The sequence below is a fragment of the Triticum dicoccoides genome, chromosome 2A (assembly GCF_002162155.2).
Source record: "Triticum dicoccoides isolate Atlit2015 ecotype Zavitan chromosome 2A, WEW_v2.0, whole genome shotgun sequence".
NCBI classification, from domain to species: domain Eukaryota; kingdom Viridiplantae; phylum Streptophyta; class Magnoliopsida; order Poales; family Poaceae; genus Triticum; species Triticum dicoccoides.
This window is the reverse complement of record NC_041382.1, coordinates 756651913-756668090: the sequence shown is the minus strand read 5'-3', so window position 1 is coordinate 756668090 and position 16178 is coordinate 756651913. Positions and strand designations below refer to the sequence as shown.

Below are 16178 nucleotides of genomic sequence, written 5' to 3'. Positions count from 1 at the left end.
CCGCCACAATACTTCCAAACTTGTGAGAGGCCGCCTACGCAAGATTTGGCGGCATGCTAGCTCCTGGAGGCCGCCGGCCACAGTCGTAGACACGCGAAGAGCAATCTGCGTAGAGGAAAGTGTTCAGATACTTCTCCATCACCAAAAATTATGAAAAATTACCATCAGTCCTATCTCACATGTTCCCACGTCATGTATAAAACTCATGATTTTATCGCGCTCCGAGTATTTAATAATATTCATGCCGCATCGTTACCGCAAAACGTCTACTACTGTGCCATCGCCGTCCGTGAGGGGGGTACACCCCGGAGTTGTCAATTCAGCTGAGTTCTCATGAAGGCGCCTCACCTGAGCCTGATGCAGACGAACCTCCACCGGAGAGACCCTCCGTCGCCGCGCGCAGACCAGTCGACCGCCATGGCCGCAGCAGCGCCGCTGCAGACCACCCTCGCAGAGGCCACGACAGGCCCCTGGCATCATATATGATTTAACAAATCACTTTGCGTACAGTTTCTCAAATGACTGTAGGCAAAATGGGTTTATAGATTTTTTAATTCTAAAAAGTTCATTTTTTAAAAAATACATGAAATTTGGCAGAATATTGGTTTACGATTCATAGAGGGTGTGGAAAAAGTTTGAAAAGATTTCATAAAAATCTAATAAGTCTAGCAAAACAAATACGTAAAGAAGCACACAAAAATGAAGACTTCCTATTGGGTGACCACCCGGTCACGCGGATCGGTGACGTGGATGGCTGGCCACACACTCCTCTGCACCTCCAAAAAGAAAAGAAGAAAAAGAAAACGCACGCACACACGATTCAAAATCAAATGAAATTTTGGGCCTTCCTGCGCCACTCAACCCGCTTCCCTCCCACCCACCAAAATTAAAAAAAAAGAAAGGAAGAGAAGCGAGAGAGAGCCCACCCAAGACCCAACACAGCCGCACCACTCCCCACCCCACCACGCAGCCCTCGACCTCTCTCTCTCCCGCGAGCCTTCTCCGCCGCCGCCGCCCACGCCGGCGATTCCGGCGGCTGCCGGCGACGCCAAGCACACTCCCATGATCGCCTCCGTCCGCTCCGTCTTCCCCTCCGAGCAGATTCGTCGCTCGCGTCCTCTACCGGTCACCCGCGACCGTCCCCTAAGCTAGGGTTTCGGCCACCGCGTCGCCGGCGTGGCTCCGGCGGCACAGGTACATCTCTCCGTTGAGATCCCCCGCAACCCACCTTCTCTTACTCACCTCGTATCCTCTCCCTCCCAGATCGAGCACACCACCGTCGCCATCGTTTAGCTCGCGCTGGAACATCAAAGGGAAGGCCATGGACGACGCTGCTCCAGCCCTACTCTGACCCCATCAAGGTCAGCCCCTCCCTCTCCTATTCGATATGTTCCCCTACCCTTCCCTAATGTGCCTACCTTCCTCACCCACACGCAGCAGTAGCAGCAACTCGATGCAGGGACGAGGGGGAGGAGGAGTCCTGCTTCCCCCACGTGCATCCTCTCTCCCGGAACGACGCCCAACCTCAAGCGAGAGGTTTCCCTTCCCCTCCACGCCTCCCTTGTCCTCCTCGATTTCCTAGGCTTGCTCTCAATTTGCTGCTGCTCTGCTCTGCTTTGCATTTTTACTTGCACACATGCTTGACTGAATTTTGAATGGGTGCTACTGCTGTCACACTCCACTGCTGGGTCCTCCTAGCTAGCTAGCTCTCAGTTTGGATTGCCCTTGTTGGTTGCTGCAGCCAGGCTAGGCATATCTTGCATACTATCGACCGATTGAAACTTGTTTGCATATATTGCAAATTTGCATGCCTAGTGAACTAGCCCTGTACATATTTTTTTGATAGCACAGTCTAACTGAAGTTTGTGTTTGTGCTAAATGGAACACCCGATGCACTTGTCTTGGTACTGCTTTTGTTGCTGTGACGGTGTGGTGTTCAAACAGTTAATGCCACTCATCCATTGATGAACTAGAGTCCATCTCTGGTTTGAATTGACTCTGCTTTTAGTATATTTTGCTTGCTACCCCAAAAATGCAGTAGACTTTAGCTTATGAATTGGTCTGGTTGGATTTCTCAAGTTATCTCAAGATGCTACAAAATAAATGGTTGTTGTCTCTCCCTTTGATGTTTGATTTGATTTGATTCGGTTTCCTCATGCCTCTCTGTTTGCTCTGTTCGTGCTGCTGCCAGATCTAGGAAGGTCTTTGAGAACCTGAAGGTTCTTCTTTTGATTGATAGATGCATGTGTGGGTGGCAGCAGATCAACCTCCTTCTCAACCCATGTGTAAGCCCAGCCCCTGAGATACTCACCTTGTCAACCCATTTTTTTTGTCTATCTTGTTCCTTGACAAGCAAATTTTTTTAGGCCAAAACTTTTTGTTCCATTACTACCATCTTGCTGCGCTCGATATCCATGCCCTAATTCATACCTGATCCATTCTTAGATGCTAGTAAGTAAACATGACATGTGGTAGAAAACATATTAAGCCACCATTACGTGTTAATTACACCGGCTCATGTCAGCGTATGTAGTTTGGATGAAAATTTCTTTTTGGAAACAAATGCATCAACACTGACAGAACCATTCATGATTAATTCTGTCCTGTGCAAAATGTAGTGCTAGTTCTGTAGTTCGTCATATGTACACATGTGCTCTGCAGTTTTAGTTCTTCTTGTGTTGCTGCACTTGGTCTAGAGATACAACAACATTAGTTAGGTCCATGCATGGATGGATGGATCAACACATACAACTAGCAGTGCTAGTAACAACAAAAAAATAACCTTGTGATTGATTCTGTTGAGGCTAGCATTCTCTGTTTGTTTTGGAGCCCAACCATGTACTGTACGTACTAAGCTACCTCACGCACACGCATAGCCAGCTCGATTGATTTCTGTAGATACTAGCACCAGCACGCCTGTGTCTCCTGTACTAGCTTGTTTAATTTTTGTACTAGCTCAACAACACTAGCTATGACTTGTTCGTTTGATTCGGAGCAGCAGGCATCCTCCGTGGATGACGACGACAACCAGGGCATCCACTGCCACGACGACACCACGCACATGGTCCAACTCGGCTACAACCTCCTCTACCGCGTGACTGTGGACGCGTTCGTGTTCGGCATCGACTACAACCTCCTCTCTGGTGAGTCCATCTCCCACCTCTAGCTCCCTCTCTTGTGCTGCTATAGTAGTACCTTGCTCTGTTTCATGCACATGGGTGATTTTGTTTGTGCTTGTGCCATGAGAAAGATCATTCCTATTTACAGTGATGATGATTCAGAGTAGCACACTTGTTAAATTCTGCTCTTGTACTACCTCATCTGTGGTTGTTGGTTACTGCAGCTAGGTTTTGTTAACTGTTGGTGTTTAATCTAGCTAGCTAGTAGTGTTGGCAGCTAGCAAGTAGTGTTGGCAGCAAGCTACTCCTGTACTAGTAGTTCATCCATATGTGTAATTGATCCTTCCCAGTAATTGAATAATGTGAAGAAATCCTATTGTATCAGCTATGCAGTGCGAACATCAGATCATTTACAACGGAAATCTTTGTTTGCCTCCCGGTAGAAGTGTTTCTTGTAACATTTTGGTGATTTCCTTTTGGTAGATGCAGTGTATATATTACATATTCATCCTTATGTGTAGGATCCTTGGTTCATTAAACTGACTGCATGCCACCTCTGTCATCGCCGCCCCGTCTCCCGCACCATCGGCACCGCCCCTCTGCCTTCTCCTTTGATGCTGTACTGGATTCTTAAAATGAAAATGTTGTGTACATCAAAAATATTTTATGGTCTGTGTTTGCAAATTCATGGTTGTTGAATCATGTCTTATAATTGTATTGGAAATTGCTAGCCTTTTAGGCTAGTATTTTTTTAGTGGATTCTTAGAATGAAAATGTTGTGTACATCAAAAATATTTTATGGTCTGTGTTTGCAAATCCATGGTTGTTGAATCATGTCTTATAATTGTATTGGAAATTGCTAGCCTTTTTGGCTAGTATTTTTTTTGGTTTTGGTTCGTAAGTATGCCTACGGTTAAATCGTCAGCATAGATATGCACAGGGCTACCCAGGGCCTGCCATGTGGCAGGGATATGCCTACGGCAATGCCGTCGGCATAGGTGAAAATCTATGCCGACGGCTTTGCCGTAGGCATAACTCTGCTGCCAGGAGTCACCAGAGGCCGCCACGTGGCAGAGGTATGCCTAGGGCAAAGCCGTCGGCATAGATTTTCACCTATGCCGACGGCAAAGCCGTAGGCATACCTCTGCCACGCGACGGCCTGTGATTTGTTAGCGCTTTTGACGGCGCCGTCCATTGCCGTCAGGTGAAAATCACTGCCGACGGCTAAACTATGCTGACGGCCAGACGGAAGCCATCGGCATAGGCCCCTATGCCGACGGCTAAACTATGCCGACAGTCTGACAAGACTATGCTGACGTGATCTATGCCGATGGGGCTATGCCGACGGCAGCCATAGGAATAGATGTATGCCGACGGGAAATGGCCTATGCCGACGGCCCTGGGCCGTCGGCATAGGTGGCGAGTCCGGTAGTGATTTGGAGAATCTAGCCGACGTCGAGCTCCGAGAACCAATTTTTCAGGGCATGGACCGGGCTGCCACCGTGTTTGAATGCTGGTGCTGATGAAGCGTCTTCAAATGCTTGGACCATGTGCCAAGTGTACCCGTCGCTGACCATTTGGCGAGCAATCCTCCAGAGCTCTGGGACGCCCAAGCACTCTGGCGCAACGTCGGACGCTGAACCGGAGGAGTAGCCGGAGTTGTCAGAGGGGCAAGAATTCGAAACACTGGAGTGGCTGGATCTGGCATGACCGAAGATACTCGATCTTCCCCAGACGCCGGACACGGAGACGGCCTGGATCTGGTCGCAGTAGAGTCCCACCGTTGGGTGATCAGCTTTGGCGCCGTCTGTACCGCCCTCCGGCACGGCAGCAAGCCGCCCCGCCATGCTGCTACTTTGTGGGTGGGTGGACGCCATTGGTTTGGTTCGATGAGATTGGTAGGCGTGCAAACCACCGAGTGAAGTGCAGTATATTGGGAGCCCGGGCGACGAGGATCAACAACAATATACCGGAACCCCGACCCCTTGATGGCGACCCACGAACACAAGACCCGGTTCAAGTCAACATCAAGTAGTGGAGCCGTTTCCATTTCATCAATCAAAATAAAAATAGTGGAGCCGCGTGATGAGGGTTGGTGGCCAAAGCCAAAGCCAAAGGATGCCGGGCAACCGCGTTTCAAAGTAGAGTATATATATATATATATATATATATATATATATATATATATATATATATATATATATATATATATCTGTGTGTGTGTGTGTGTGTGTGTGCAGTTCAGCCTGCATTTCCTTGACAAGTCGTCACGTAGTCATGCGAAATGTATATACCATTGTTGTGAAAGCTTGGACGGACACTGCGGTCGGGCCTTCTATCAAAGCGGTTGTTGGGTTGCTTTGACCGGTTGTTTTTGCAGCTGTCTATTTGTTCGGTGATGCCCTGTCGAGCGGTCTGCTCATCAACCTGCAGATGGTCGAGCTACATAAGGCGGCCGATCAGGCCATGAAGGGCTTTATAGTCCGGCTGTGGCCTGGCGATGCCCTTCCGAACAGCTTCTTCGGCCTGGTGAGGCGGCTTGTGGATGCCTGCCCGCGGCTGGAGATCGTCAAGCGATCTGTCTGCATTGAAGGTGCACGCCGGGCTTTCGCCCGTGTGAAATTGCAGTGGGTCAAGCTAGACACCGTGAAGCTGATCAAGGAGGGGACGCCGGAGGGCAAGGAGCACCGCCACCCCGAGATGTACTACGAGGGTGTTCTATCGGGTGCCCGTCTCATAGCGGACGAGTGTTCAAAAGATGTAATATTTGAGTGAGACTTGCTCGTTTTATCCTGTATTTATGAAAACTTGTTTCATATGCGCTATGCAACGCTTGTTTGAATTTAAAATATTGCCTTCTGTTTGGCTGTTTATCCAATATGAGAGATGGCTAGTCCTCGGCTTCTGCCCCCATGCCACGAGTGCTGGGGTGTTCGGGATAAACCTGAGCACTCTTGTTCCCATGTTTGGGTCCTTCGAGGGAGGTGCTCAGCACAGCGAACAAGGCAACCGGACTAATAATGCTTTATCACTCTCACCTAGCCATAGAATTCTATAATTTTAAATTTCGGCGAAGCCCCTGGTATTTGGAAGGCCGAATTCGGGGCGCGATACACGCCTTTAAGCCGGACAGGGCTGGCCCCTTGCTCTAAGCGGCATAAGTCTTTAGGGACTCGAAAACCTCGCCGAACAGCGACCAGTCTCTCGCCTTATCATGACAGTCAGTTTTAGCTTTCTCTACTGAGGTGCTGAACCCAGCAGAACCGGGGCACAATCGCAGTAGCTCTCCTAGCGCTACCTTAGCCGATAGAGCGGAACGTACGGTACCAAAACATAGGAGTCGGGCAAACCCAACATTTGACCGAAGACATGATTCAGAGCTGATGCATATAATGCTATAAGTTCGGGGTGCCGCACTTGTGAAAGTGTTCGGACTTTTCACACCGTATTGTGGGGTACATCAGCCCCTGGTGTATTGGCCGTACCAAAGTGTACGGTTGCAAGGCGTCATTGATGAACACATAGATATATTTATAACAAGAATGCAATAATGGTCGTAATGTCATGCATTGTTTATTCAAAAAATTGCGTTAAAGCAGAGTGATACAGATAGTGCGATAAGAAAAGAGTAGGACTATGTCCCTTCCAAGGGCAAGCTGAGGAATGATATTAAATTGAATATTTCGCTGGTTACTGTAATCCACCTGGGGATTCTGTGGTATGATATAGCTGTCTGCCTCCTTGGTTGTTGCATCATGTGCTCGGCAATAGTGCTGCCGGACCGTGTTTCCAGAGATTAAGGTCCTGAAAAAAGAGAAAAATAACCAAACGGGAAGCCCCTAGTGTGGTTTAAGCCGCGTCTTGGGGCGTGCCGCAGTTGTGCCCCCTCCCCACATGTGCCCATGGTATTTTTAATCGTAATTATGTACGTGTGGCACGAGTTTCGCCGTTGGGCTGGGATTGGGGTGGCCGCCGTATTGCTACGCGAGCTTAGATCGCGCCAGGCGGTCTATTTGCCGATTGCTCCGAGCGCGCTTGAAAGTGTCCGGGCTTTGAAGCGCTGAAATGGTTGATTGCCTTGAGAGGCTGCTTTGCGCTTCTGCTGCGCGGGCCGCGGTGTGCTCCTCTGTTTGGAAAGAGCGCTCTGTGTTTCCATTGACTGTAATAACTCCGCGAGGTCCTGGCATCTTGAGCTTGAGGTATGCATAATGCGGTACCGCATTGAATCTAGCAAATGCGGTTCGCCCGAGCAGCGCGTGATAACCACTACGGAACGGAACTATATCGAAGATTAACTCTTCGCTTCGGAAGTTATCCGGGGATCCGAAGACCACTTTCAGTATAATTGAGCCTGTGCAATGGGCCTCTAACCTGGAATGACATCTTTAAAGGTCGTTTTTGTGGGTTTGATCCTTGAGGGGTCTATACCCATTTTGCACACTGTATCCTGATAAAGCAGGTTCAGGCTGCTGCCGCCATCCATAAGGACTCGAGTGAGGTGAAATCCGTCAATGATTGGGTCTAGGACCAGTGCGGCGAATCCGCCATGACGGATACTAGTGGGGTGGTCCCTGCGATCGAAGGTGATCGGACAGGAGGACCAAGGTTGAACTTCGGGGCGACTGGCTCCAACGCATATATGTCCCTGAGCGCACGCTTCCGCTCCCTCTTGGGGATGTGGGTTGTGTATAACATGTTCACCGTCCGCACTTGTGGGGGAAACCTCTTCTGTCCTCCGGTGTGTGGCTGCCGGGATTCCCCCTCGTCATTGCTATGCGGCCCATTGTCCTTGTTTTCGGCAATTAACTTGCCGGCCTGCTTGAACACCCAAAAATCCCTGTTGGTGTGATTGGCTGGCTTGTCTGGGGTGCCGTGTATTTGACACGAGCGATCGAGTATACGGTCCAAGCTGGACGGGCCCGGCGTACCTTGTTTGAATGGCTTTTTCCGTTGAGCGGGTTTAGAGCCTTTGAATCCGGCATTGACTGCCGTATCCTCGGTATTTTCGCTGTTAATGCGGTGCTTATGTTTGTTGCGACGTGACCTGCTATTGCCGTCCTTGGTATCCGAGGTACCATGGTTCTTTGATATGTTATTACTGCGAACCAGCCAACTGTCTTCTCCCGCACAAAAGCGGGTCATGAGCGTCGTGAGAGCTACCATAGATTTCGGCTTTTCCTGACCAAGGTGCCGGGCTAGCCACTCGTCTCGGATGTTGTGTTTGAAAGCCGCTAAGGCCTCCGCATCCGGACAGTCGATGATTTGATTTTTCTTTGTAAGGAACCGAGTCCAGAATTGCCTGGCCGACTCTTCTGGTGGCTGAATTATGTGGCTCAATTCATTGGCGTCTGGTGGTCGCACATAAGTGGCCTGAAAGTTGTCGAGGAATGCGGCTTCCAGATCTTTCCAACAGCTAATGGAGTCCGTTGGTAAGCTGTTAAGCCAATTCCGCGCTGGTCCTTTGAGCTTTAATGGGAGGTACTTGATGGCGTGTAAGTCATCACCGCGGGCCATGTGGATGTGGAGGAGGAAATCCTCGATCCATACTGCGGGATCTGTTGTGCCGTCGTATGATTCAATATTTACATGTTTGAAACCTTCTGGGATTTGATGATCCATTACTTTGTTTGTGAAGCATAAGGGGTGTGCGGCGCCTCTGTATTGGGCTATATCGTGACGCAACTCGAATGGGTCTTGCCCGCTGTGTTCGGCCCGGCCGGATTTGCTTTTACTGTATCTAGCGTGACGTTTATCGTCTTGCAGAGTGGTGCGCCCTCGTGATCCGTAGATCGATCTTGCATGCTTTGCTTTGTCCTCCAATATGTCTCGCAGGTGTGGCATATCTCCCCATGCCTTTTTATTTGAATGGCTCGGGGTGGGGGCTGAGTTTTTGACTGGAATGTCTCTCTATCGCGGCCACAAGGTGGCCGATCAGCCGTATCATGCGCTTCTTCCTCTAGTCGAGGTAGCAACCTGCACTTTGGGTAACTCTTGGAGGGGCGCTCGAGTTTATATTCCTCGTCCGCGAGGACTTTGGTCCATCTGTCAGCTAGCAGATCCTGATCAGCTTGAAGCTGCTGCTGCTTTTTCTTAAGGCTATTTGTCGTGGCTGTAAGCCGGTGTTTGAAGTGCTCTTGTTCGACGGGATCCTCTGGCACAACGAATTCGTCGTCGCCGAGGCTTGCCTCTCCCTCGGAGGGGGGCATGTAATTATCATTCTCCTCCTCTCCATCTGCCGCTCTCTCAGGAGGGCTGGCTCCTCCATCCTCCTGCTCTAAATCTTGCTGGAGGGGATTGTTGTTATCTTTGGCACTATCCGGAGTGTTATTATTTCCTGTGCTGGTATCACCACTTTTGCTACGGCGGGACTTAGAGCGGCGTCGCTGACGTCGGCGCTTGGGTTGCTTCTTGGAGGGGTCATCCTCCGCTATCTCGTCGCCATTGCCTTATTTGGGTGTATCCACCATGTATATATCGTATGATGAGGTGGCTGTCCAGTGCCCCGTAGGCAGCGGTTCCTCTTCGTCTCCCGCATCGTCGTCCATATCCTCAATGTCTTCGGAGTAGAAGTCGAGCATGTCGGTTAAGTCATCGACAGTGGCTACTAAGTGGGTGGTGGGTGGGTCGCGAATTTCTTCGTCGTCTGCGTCCCAGTCCTGCCGGACATAGTTCGGCCAGGATCCTCCTGACAAGGAGAGATACCTTAATGAGTTCAGTATGTCTCCAAAGGGTGAGTGCTGAAAAATATCCCTGGAGGTGAAATCCATGATCGTCGCCCAATCGGATTCGATAGGAACGAGCGCAGGCGGTTCGGAGTCCGTGGCCGGAGAAGGATCCGATAGTTTATCAACACGACTCTTGTGCAAGGTAAGGTCGATGTTCGGCTTGATCGCCGCTGAGGGTAAGGCCTCTGTGGCGGGGTCCATCCACCCATCCGCGGAAGGCGCAACTGGCTCCGAATCGAGGGTCGGAGCGGCTGCCGATGCGATCTCCTGAACACTGTCCGATGGTAGAGCTAAATCGTACTCATCGTGACCGCGTGGCGCACAAGGCAGAGGCTTGAATCCGTCGAAAATCAAGTCTCCGCGGACATCGGCCGTGTAGTTTAAACTTCCTAACCTGACCTGGTGGCCAGGGGCGTAACTTTCGATCTGCTCTAGATGGCCAAGCGAATTGGCCCGCAGTGTAAAGCCGCCGAACGCGAAGATCCGTCTGGGGAGAAAAGTCTCACCCTGGACTGCATCGCTATCGATGATAGTAGGAGCCATCAAGCCTAATGGCGACGACACGGAGGAACTCTCAATGAAAGCACCAATGTCGGTGTCAAAACCGGCGGATCTCGGGTAGGGAGTCCCGAACTGTGCGTCTAGGCCGGATGGTAACAGGAGGCAGGAGACACAATGCTTTACCCAGGTTCAGGCCCTCTTGATGGAGGTAAAACCCTACGTCCTGCTTGATTAATATTGATGATATGGGTAGTACAAGAGTAGATCTACCACGAGATCGGAGAGGCTAAACCCTAGAAGCTAGCCTATGGTATGATTGTCTGTTGTGGTTGTTGTCCTACGGACTAAAACCCTCCGGTTTATATAGACACCGGAGAGGGTTAGGGTTACACAAGGTCGGTTACAATGGGAGGAGATCTACATATCCGTATTGCCAAGCTTGCCTTCCACGCCAAGGAAAGTCCCATCCGTACACGGGACGAAGTCTTCAATCTTGTATCTTCATAGTCCAACAGTTCGGCCAAAGGACATAGTCCGGCTGTCCGGAGACCCCCTAATCTAGGACTCCCTCAGGTCCCTCGGTCCATGTACACCTCCACAAATGACGCCCCCAAGAGGGAAACGACACCATAGCACCACCGTCATATGATCTACTGATTTAGGGTTTCCCCCGGAGGTAGCATAGAGTGGCCTTGAACTTCTCCACGGTGATGCCTTCAAGAAGGGAATGACACAGACAGCGCCGCCACCGCCGGCCTTGGCAGTTAGCCGAGAGCAGGTTTTCACCTAGATCTGTTCGAGGATCCTCCCTCAAGCATCTCGTACACAGACTGCCGCCATCTCTGCTGGGGATTGGATGAAAGGGGCAGACCGCCGCCGCCTGACCGGCCATGGCACCACCATGGTGCCTACAGCCGGCGCCGTCAGGCCCATCACGCTCGCCTATAGATGCACACCAGAACCGCCGGCCCGCCCAAGCCCATCTGGACAAGACCAGATTGGCGATCTTGGCCGCCGCCACAGGGGCGACTCTGCCATGGGGAGGTTGCGCCTCCGCTGATGCCGCCGTCACGCATGCCATAGAGATCCCGCCGCTCCTTGCCACCGAATCTTCGTTGAACAATGCGCCGCCGCCGCCCGGAAAAAACGCCACCACCGCACGAGGGATGAGGCCCCGCCGCCGCCATCATCTTTGCCGATGAGACCTCAGGCGGCGGCATGACGAAGGAGGCATGGGGAGGGGGCCTAGGGCCGGCGGCGTGGTCTCCCCCCGTGTCGCCTGGGGTTGGCGACGCGGGGGTCAGCTTCCGCAGTCGAACAATATCAATATTCTGCGCATGGGGGAGTGTGATACAGAAGCAAAATGTGGAAGTATTTGATCCGGAATCACGAAATCAATTAAGGAGGTGTTTGGTTTGCGCTACTGTAACGTAATTTGATTACAACGTTAACAGGTTCCGCTAAATCGTGTTTGTTTCCCTTGCTCTGTAATCCGATAACATGGTATCAAATCCCAGCCTAATATAAAACCGATACCGCTGGAAATCTGCTGTAACAGATTACGCTACAGGCATCTCCTCTCCGCACGAGATGCAATCGCACGAGCTATGCGGCCTCCTTCCTCGTTCCTCATGCACAGCAAGGAAGCTTCGCCGGCGCTCATTGTTTTCTCCTTGGTCTGTGCCTGGACACTACGCCATCATGATCGAAACTTGGTCGGAGGAGCAGATCAACGGCGAGCTGTCGAAACCCCGAACGGCTTCTCGACCACCGGCCAGCCTTGCGTCGAATTGGAGGCTTTGTACATGCATGTAGCGCCGGTCATGGTCTTGTCCAGCCGACGGCGGCATCGGCGCCGGCTCGTCGCTCCCATAGTTGCCAAGTTCCCGGGTTGATGGGGTCGAGGGACGGGAACAAGGGTCGAGGATCGCTCAGTGACCAAAGTAAGGAACGATAGGGGTATACATCTCTAGAACGACCGATCGACAAGGGGAACGCGATCCAAATAATTTGGGAACGATGACGGGAACGATGCAATGGAGTTGAGGAGCGATACACATGTCTAAACTTGTGATAGCGATCACGTATGTACAACCTTTTATTTGGACGGTAATATAGGCTTTATTATAGGCCGTGTATTACTGCTTGATTGATGCTGGCCCAGAAGTTAAGGAGATCTACCTAGCCCAAAACACAAAGACCACGCCGCCGCTTGAACGACAGAGACGCAGTCGCCGCATTCGTATGTGCTCGACGAAAATAACCGATGCGGCTGCTGGACGGCGCGGCCCGGCCATCATGTACTCGCCCCGCAAGGTGCAGACTGTGGAGGCCGCCGTGGGGTGGCGCCGCCACACAACAGGATTCCGGCGATCCATGCGCGCACGTGATCCATCCTGAGAAGGCTGTCCGAGTTCTCGATTTCTTGCTCCACGGCGGAGGCCGGACGCCGCAGAAGTCCGGTATGCCTTCAAACTCACTGCGAATCAAGATTGCCGTTCCCTAGTGTTTTGGTTCACGTTCCCACGACCGAATCGTGTCGTCCCACACCTCGATCCCGACCCTCGATCCGGGTCGAGGGACGCGGCACCGTTCCGCGTTCCCGGCAACTATGGTCGCTCCTCAGCATGCGTGCAGCGCCTCACCTCCGCCTTCAACCTTGACGGCAGGTCGCCGCTCGCCGGGGCTGGCGGCGGCAGCGCCGCCACGGCGCTCACTCGTGCTCTTACCGTCCGGGCCCTTGTACTCCGCCGGCATATCCAGCGCTGGCCCGCCACTGCCTTTCCCGGCCTGCCTATCCATGTTCACTGCCGTGAATTCTTGAGCAATCCCGGTATTGATTGACGTTACAGTAGGTAACCAAACAAATCTCAAGTTTTATCCATTCCGTTTACATAAACACTGTAAACCCATTACGTTTGCATTTGCGTTACCAATCCGCAGCCAAACACCCCCTAAAACACAACCGCGGCTGGTGCCCAGTTAATACAGTATCTGGCGCTTATTATAAAATACCAACGGAATTCAGAGTACAAGTTCACTTCAGAAGGAAAGAAAAAAATATATAATAATAATAATACAAATACAACGTTGAAACATTACTCTGGCCTCTGATTTGTCGGGTGACCCTGTTTCATAATTCGAGCAGCTTTCATCCTTCAAATAGCTCTCCCAACATCTCCTCCAAAACTTCAGGACTGCTGCTTTCACAGCCAACGTGTTTCTCTAGCTCCAGATGCTCCTCCAGGTAGTTGCGGTACCCTGTAATGACTCTCTCAATGATAGCTCTCCGCAGCACATCTCTGAGCCGAGGGTCCGGAACCTTCAACAACTTCTGATCCTGGTCCTTTTGTGAAATGCCGACTCGAATTTGGCCAGTGAAGGGGTGTTAATCAAACGACGGATCAATCCTGGAGATCTCGATTTTGGTATGCAGGAGAGCACATCTTCCCAAGAAAATTCGAGATATCTCTCCATGTACTTCTCACATTTAGGCGTAAGTTTAAGTGTGAGGTCCCACGGCTCATCAGGAATGAAAGATCCTGATGACTCAGACACCACATGAGTTACGAAATAGGAATTGTTGAGCAGGAACAAGTACCTGAGGCTTAAATCTGAGCACGACCCCGATTTTCTGAATAGCAGATGCGTCAGATAACCGACTGTGCCATCGATCAGGCAACCAAGGTTTTCACTGTTGTGGCTGGGTGCAGAGTTTTGCATTGTTGTCCGTGCATTCATCATGGATACTACGCGATCCATGATGAACAGAGTGTTCTTGTGAACCTCGCCTCCTCCTCGTGTGATCTCGATAGCCCATGAGTCATCTTCCTCAACGAGTGTCCACACCTCCTCCATCGTGTTGAATATGATTTCGATTAGCCTGTTTCCTTCTCTCTCCAACGTGCCACGTATCTCCTTGAAAATGCTACGGGCTTCTGGAGAGGTTCTGACTGGCCTTCTCCTCTTCATGTGCAACGTACCACAGACACGGGTAAGCATGTCAAGCACAGCTCGCAGCTTCTCCGCTTGGACAACGGTGATGATGACATCCACGATACCAAGCATCTCCGTGATGCTCGCTTTGCCAAACAATGCGGCTGCCGGCGTCTGGAAGGCGGATACCAACTGAGTCTCGGTGATACTGGCAGCAATTACGGTAAGACCCCGGACCCACTTGTCGACCATGTCTTTCATCGTCACCGACTTGTCACGGAGCAGCAGCCGTAATCCATGCTCGTCATGGATTTATTTGGAGAATCTAGTCGACGTCGAGCTCCGAGAACCAATTTTTCAGGGCATGGACCGGGCTGCCACCGTGTTTGAATGCTGGTGCTGATGAAACGTCTTTAAATGCTTGGACCATGTGCCAAGTGTACCCGTCGCTGACCATTTGGCGAGCAATCCTCCAGAGCTCTGGTACGCCCAAGCACTCTGGCGCAACGTCGGACGCTGAACCGGAGGAGTAGCCGGAGTTGTCGGAGGGGCAAGAATTCGAAACACTGGAGTGGCTGGATCTGGCATGACCGAAGATACTCGATCTTCCCCAGACGCCGGACACGGAGACGGCCTGGATCTGGTCGCGGTAGAGTCCCACCGTTGGGTGATCAGCTTTGGCACCGTCTGTACCGCCCTCCGGCACGGCAGCAAGCCGCCCCGCCATGCTGCTACTTTGTGGGTGGGTGGACGCCATTGGTTTGGTTCGATGAGATTGGCAGGCGTGCAAACCACCGAGTGAAGTGCAGTATATTGGGAGCCCGGGTGACGAGGATCAACAACAATATACCGGAACCCCGACCCCTTGACGGCGACCCACGAACACAAGACCCGGTTCAAGTCAACATCAAGTAGTGGAGTCGTTTCCATTTCATCAATCAAAATAAAAATAGTGGAGCCGCGTGATGAGGGTTGGTGGCCAAAGCCAAAGCCAAAGGATGCCGGGCAACCGCGTTTCAAAGTAGAGTGTATATATATATATATGTGTGTGTGTGTGTGTGTGTGTGTGTGTGTGTGTGTGTGCAGTTCAGCCTGCATTTCCTTGACAATTCGTCACGTAGTCATGCGAAATGTATATACCATTGTTGTGAAGCTTGGACGGACACTGCGGTCGGGCCTTCTATCAAAGCGGTTGTTGGGTTGCTCTGACCGGTTGTTTTTGCAGCTGTCTATTTGTTCGGTGATGCCCTGTCGAGCGGTCTGCTCATCAACCACCGAAATCATAGCAATGTCTTTTGATTTTTCAATCAAGGATGTAAATGATCAGCGTTGTAGATAAGGGTGTAGTAGACAGTAGCAGTCACATTGAAACTCACTGTTATTTTCAAATTTCAAAATGAAGACAGACAGACAGACATGCCGAAGCATGAAAAGAAATCTTAGACTCCATTCACTTGCTCAAGGAAACAGCTTATGTATTACTATCAAAGAAAAAACACGGGCAACGATCACCATTGTCTCTTGTTTAGTACACATTAGATGGCCTTGGATTTAGTACACATTGTCTCTCGTTATCAAAACGATCACCATTGTCTCTCGTTACTAAATCCAAGGCCATCTAAATACAAACGCAATATGAACACATTCCATCTTTTTTGTGGGTAACGAACTTGTATTACACAAATTACAGGAGGATTACAATCAACATCGTTTAGCTCTATCACACTAGGAGGGCCATACCCCGACCATATCACGTTCTACCTTCCACATGAGCAAAAATAGCCAAACAATTGCTAACCTTATTTCGAGGGCATCTAATATGAGTAATACTAGTTCCACCAAGGTTTAGGAGTAACTTGATCTCTTGAACCAGAGACGAGTAAAACAATCCACTTCC

The 16178-nt window shown here is 50.8% G+C and overlaps 1 long non-coding RNA gene and 1 pseudogene across 1 annotated transcript; one reads left to right on the top strand and one right to left on the bottom strand.

The window, feature by feature from the left end:
- Positions 1 to 1027: 1027 nt before the first annotated feature.
- LOC119356992 lies at positions 1028 to 1506 on the top strand. The gene is made up of 3 exons (XR_005172106.1): positions 1028 to 1194; positions 1264 to 1361; positions 1438 to 1506. It is a non-coding gene; the product is annotated as an uncharacterized LOC119356992 (long non-coding RNA).
- An 11990-nt stretch (positions 1507 to 13496) lies between these two features.
- On the bottom strand, positions 13497 to 14413 carry LOC119352320 (annotated as a pseudogene).
- Between the last annotated feature and the right edge of the window lie 1765 nt (positions 14414 to 16178).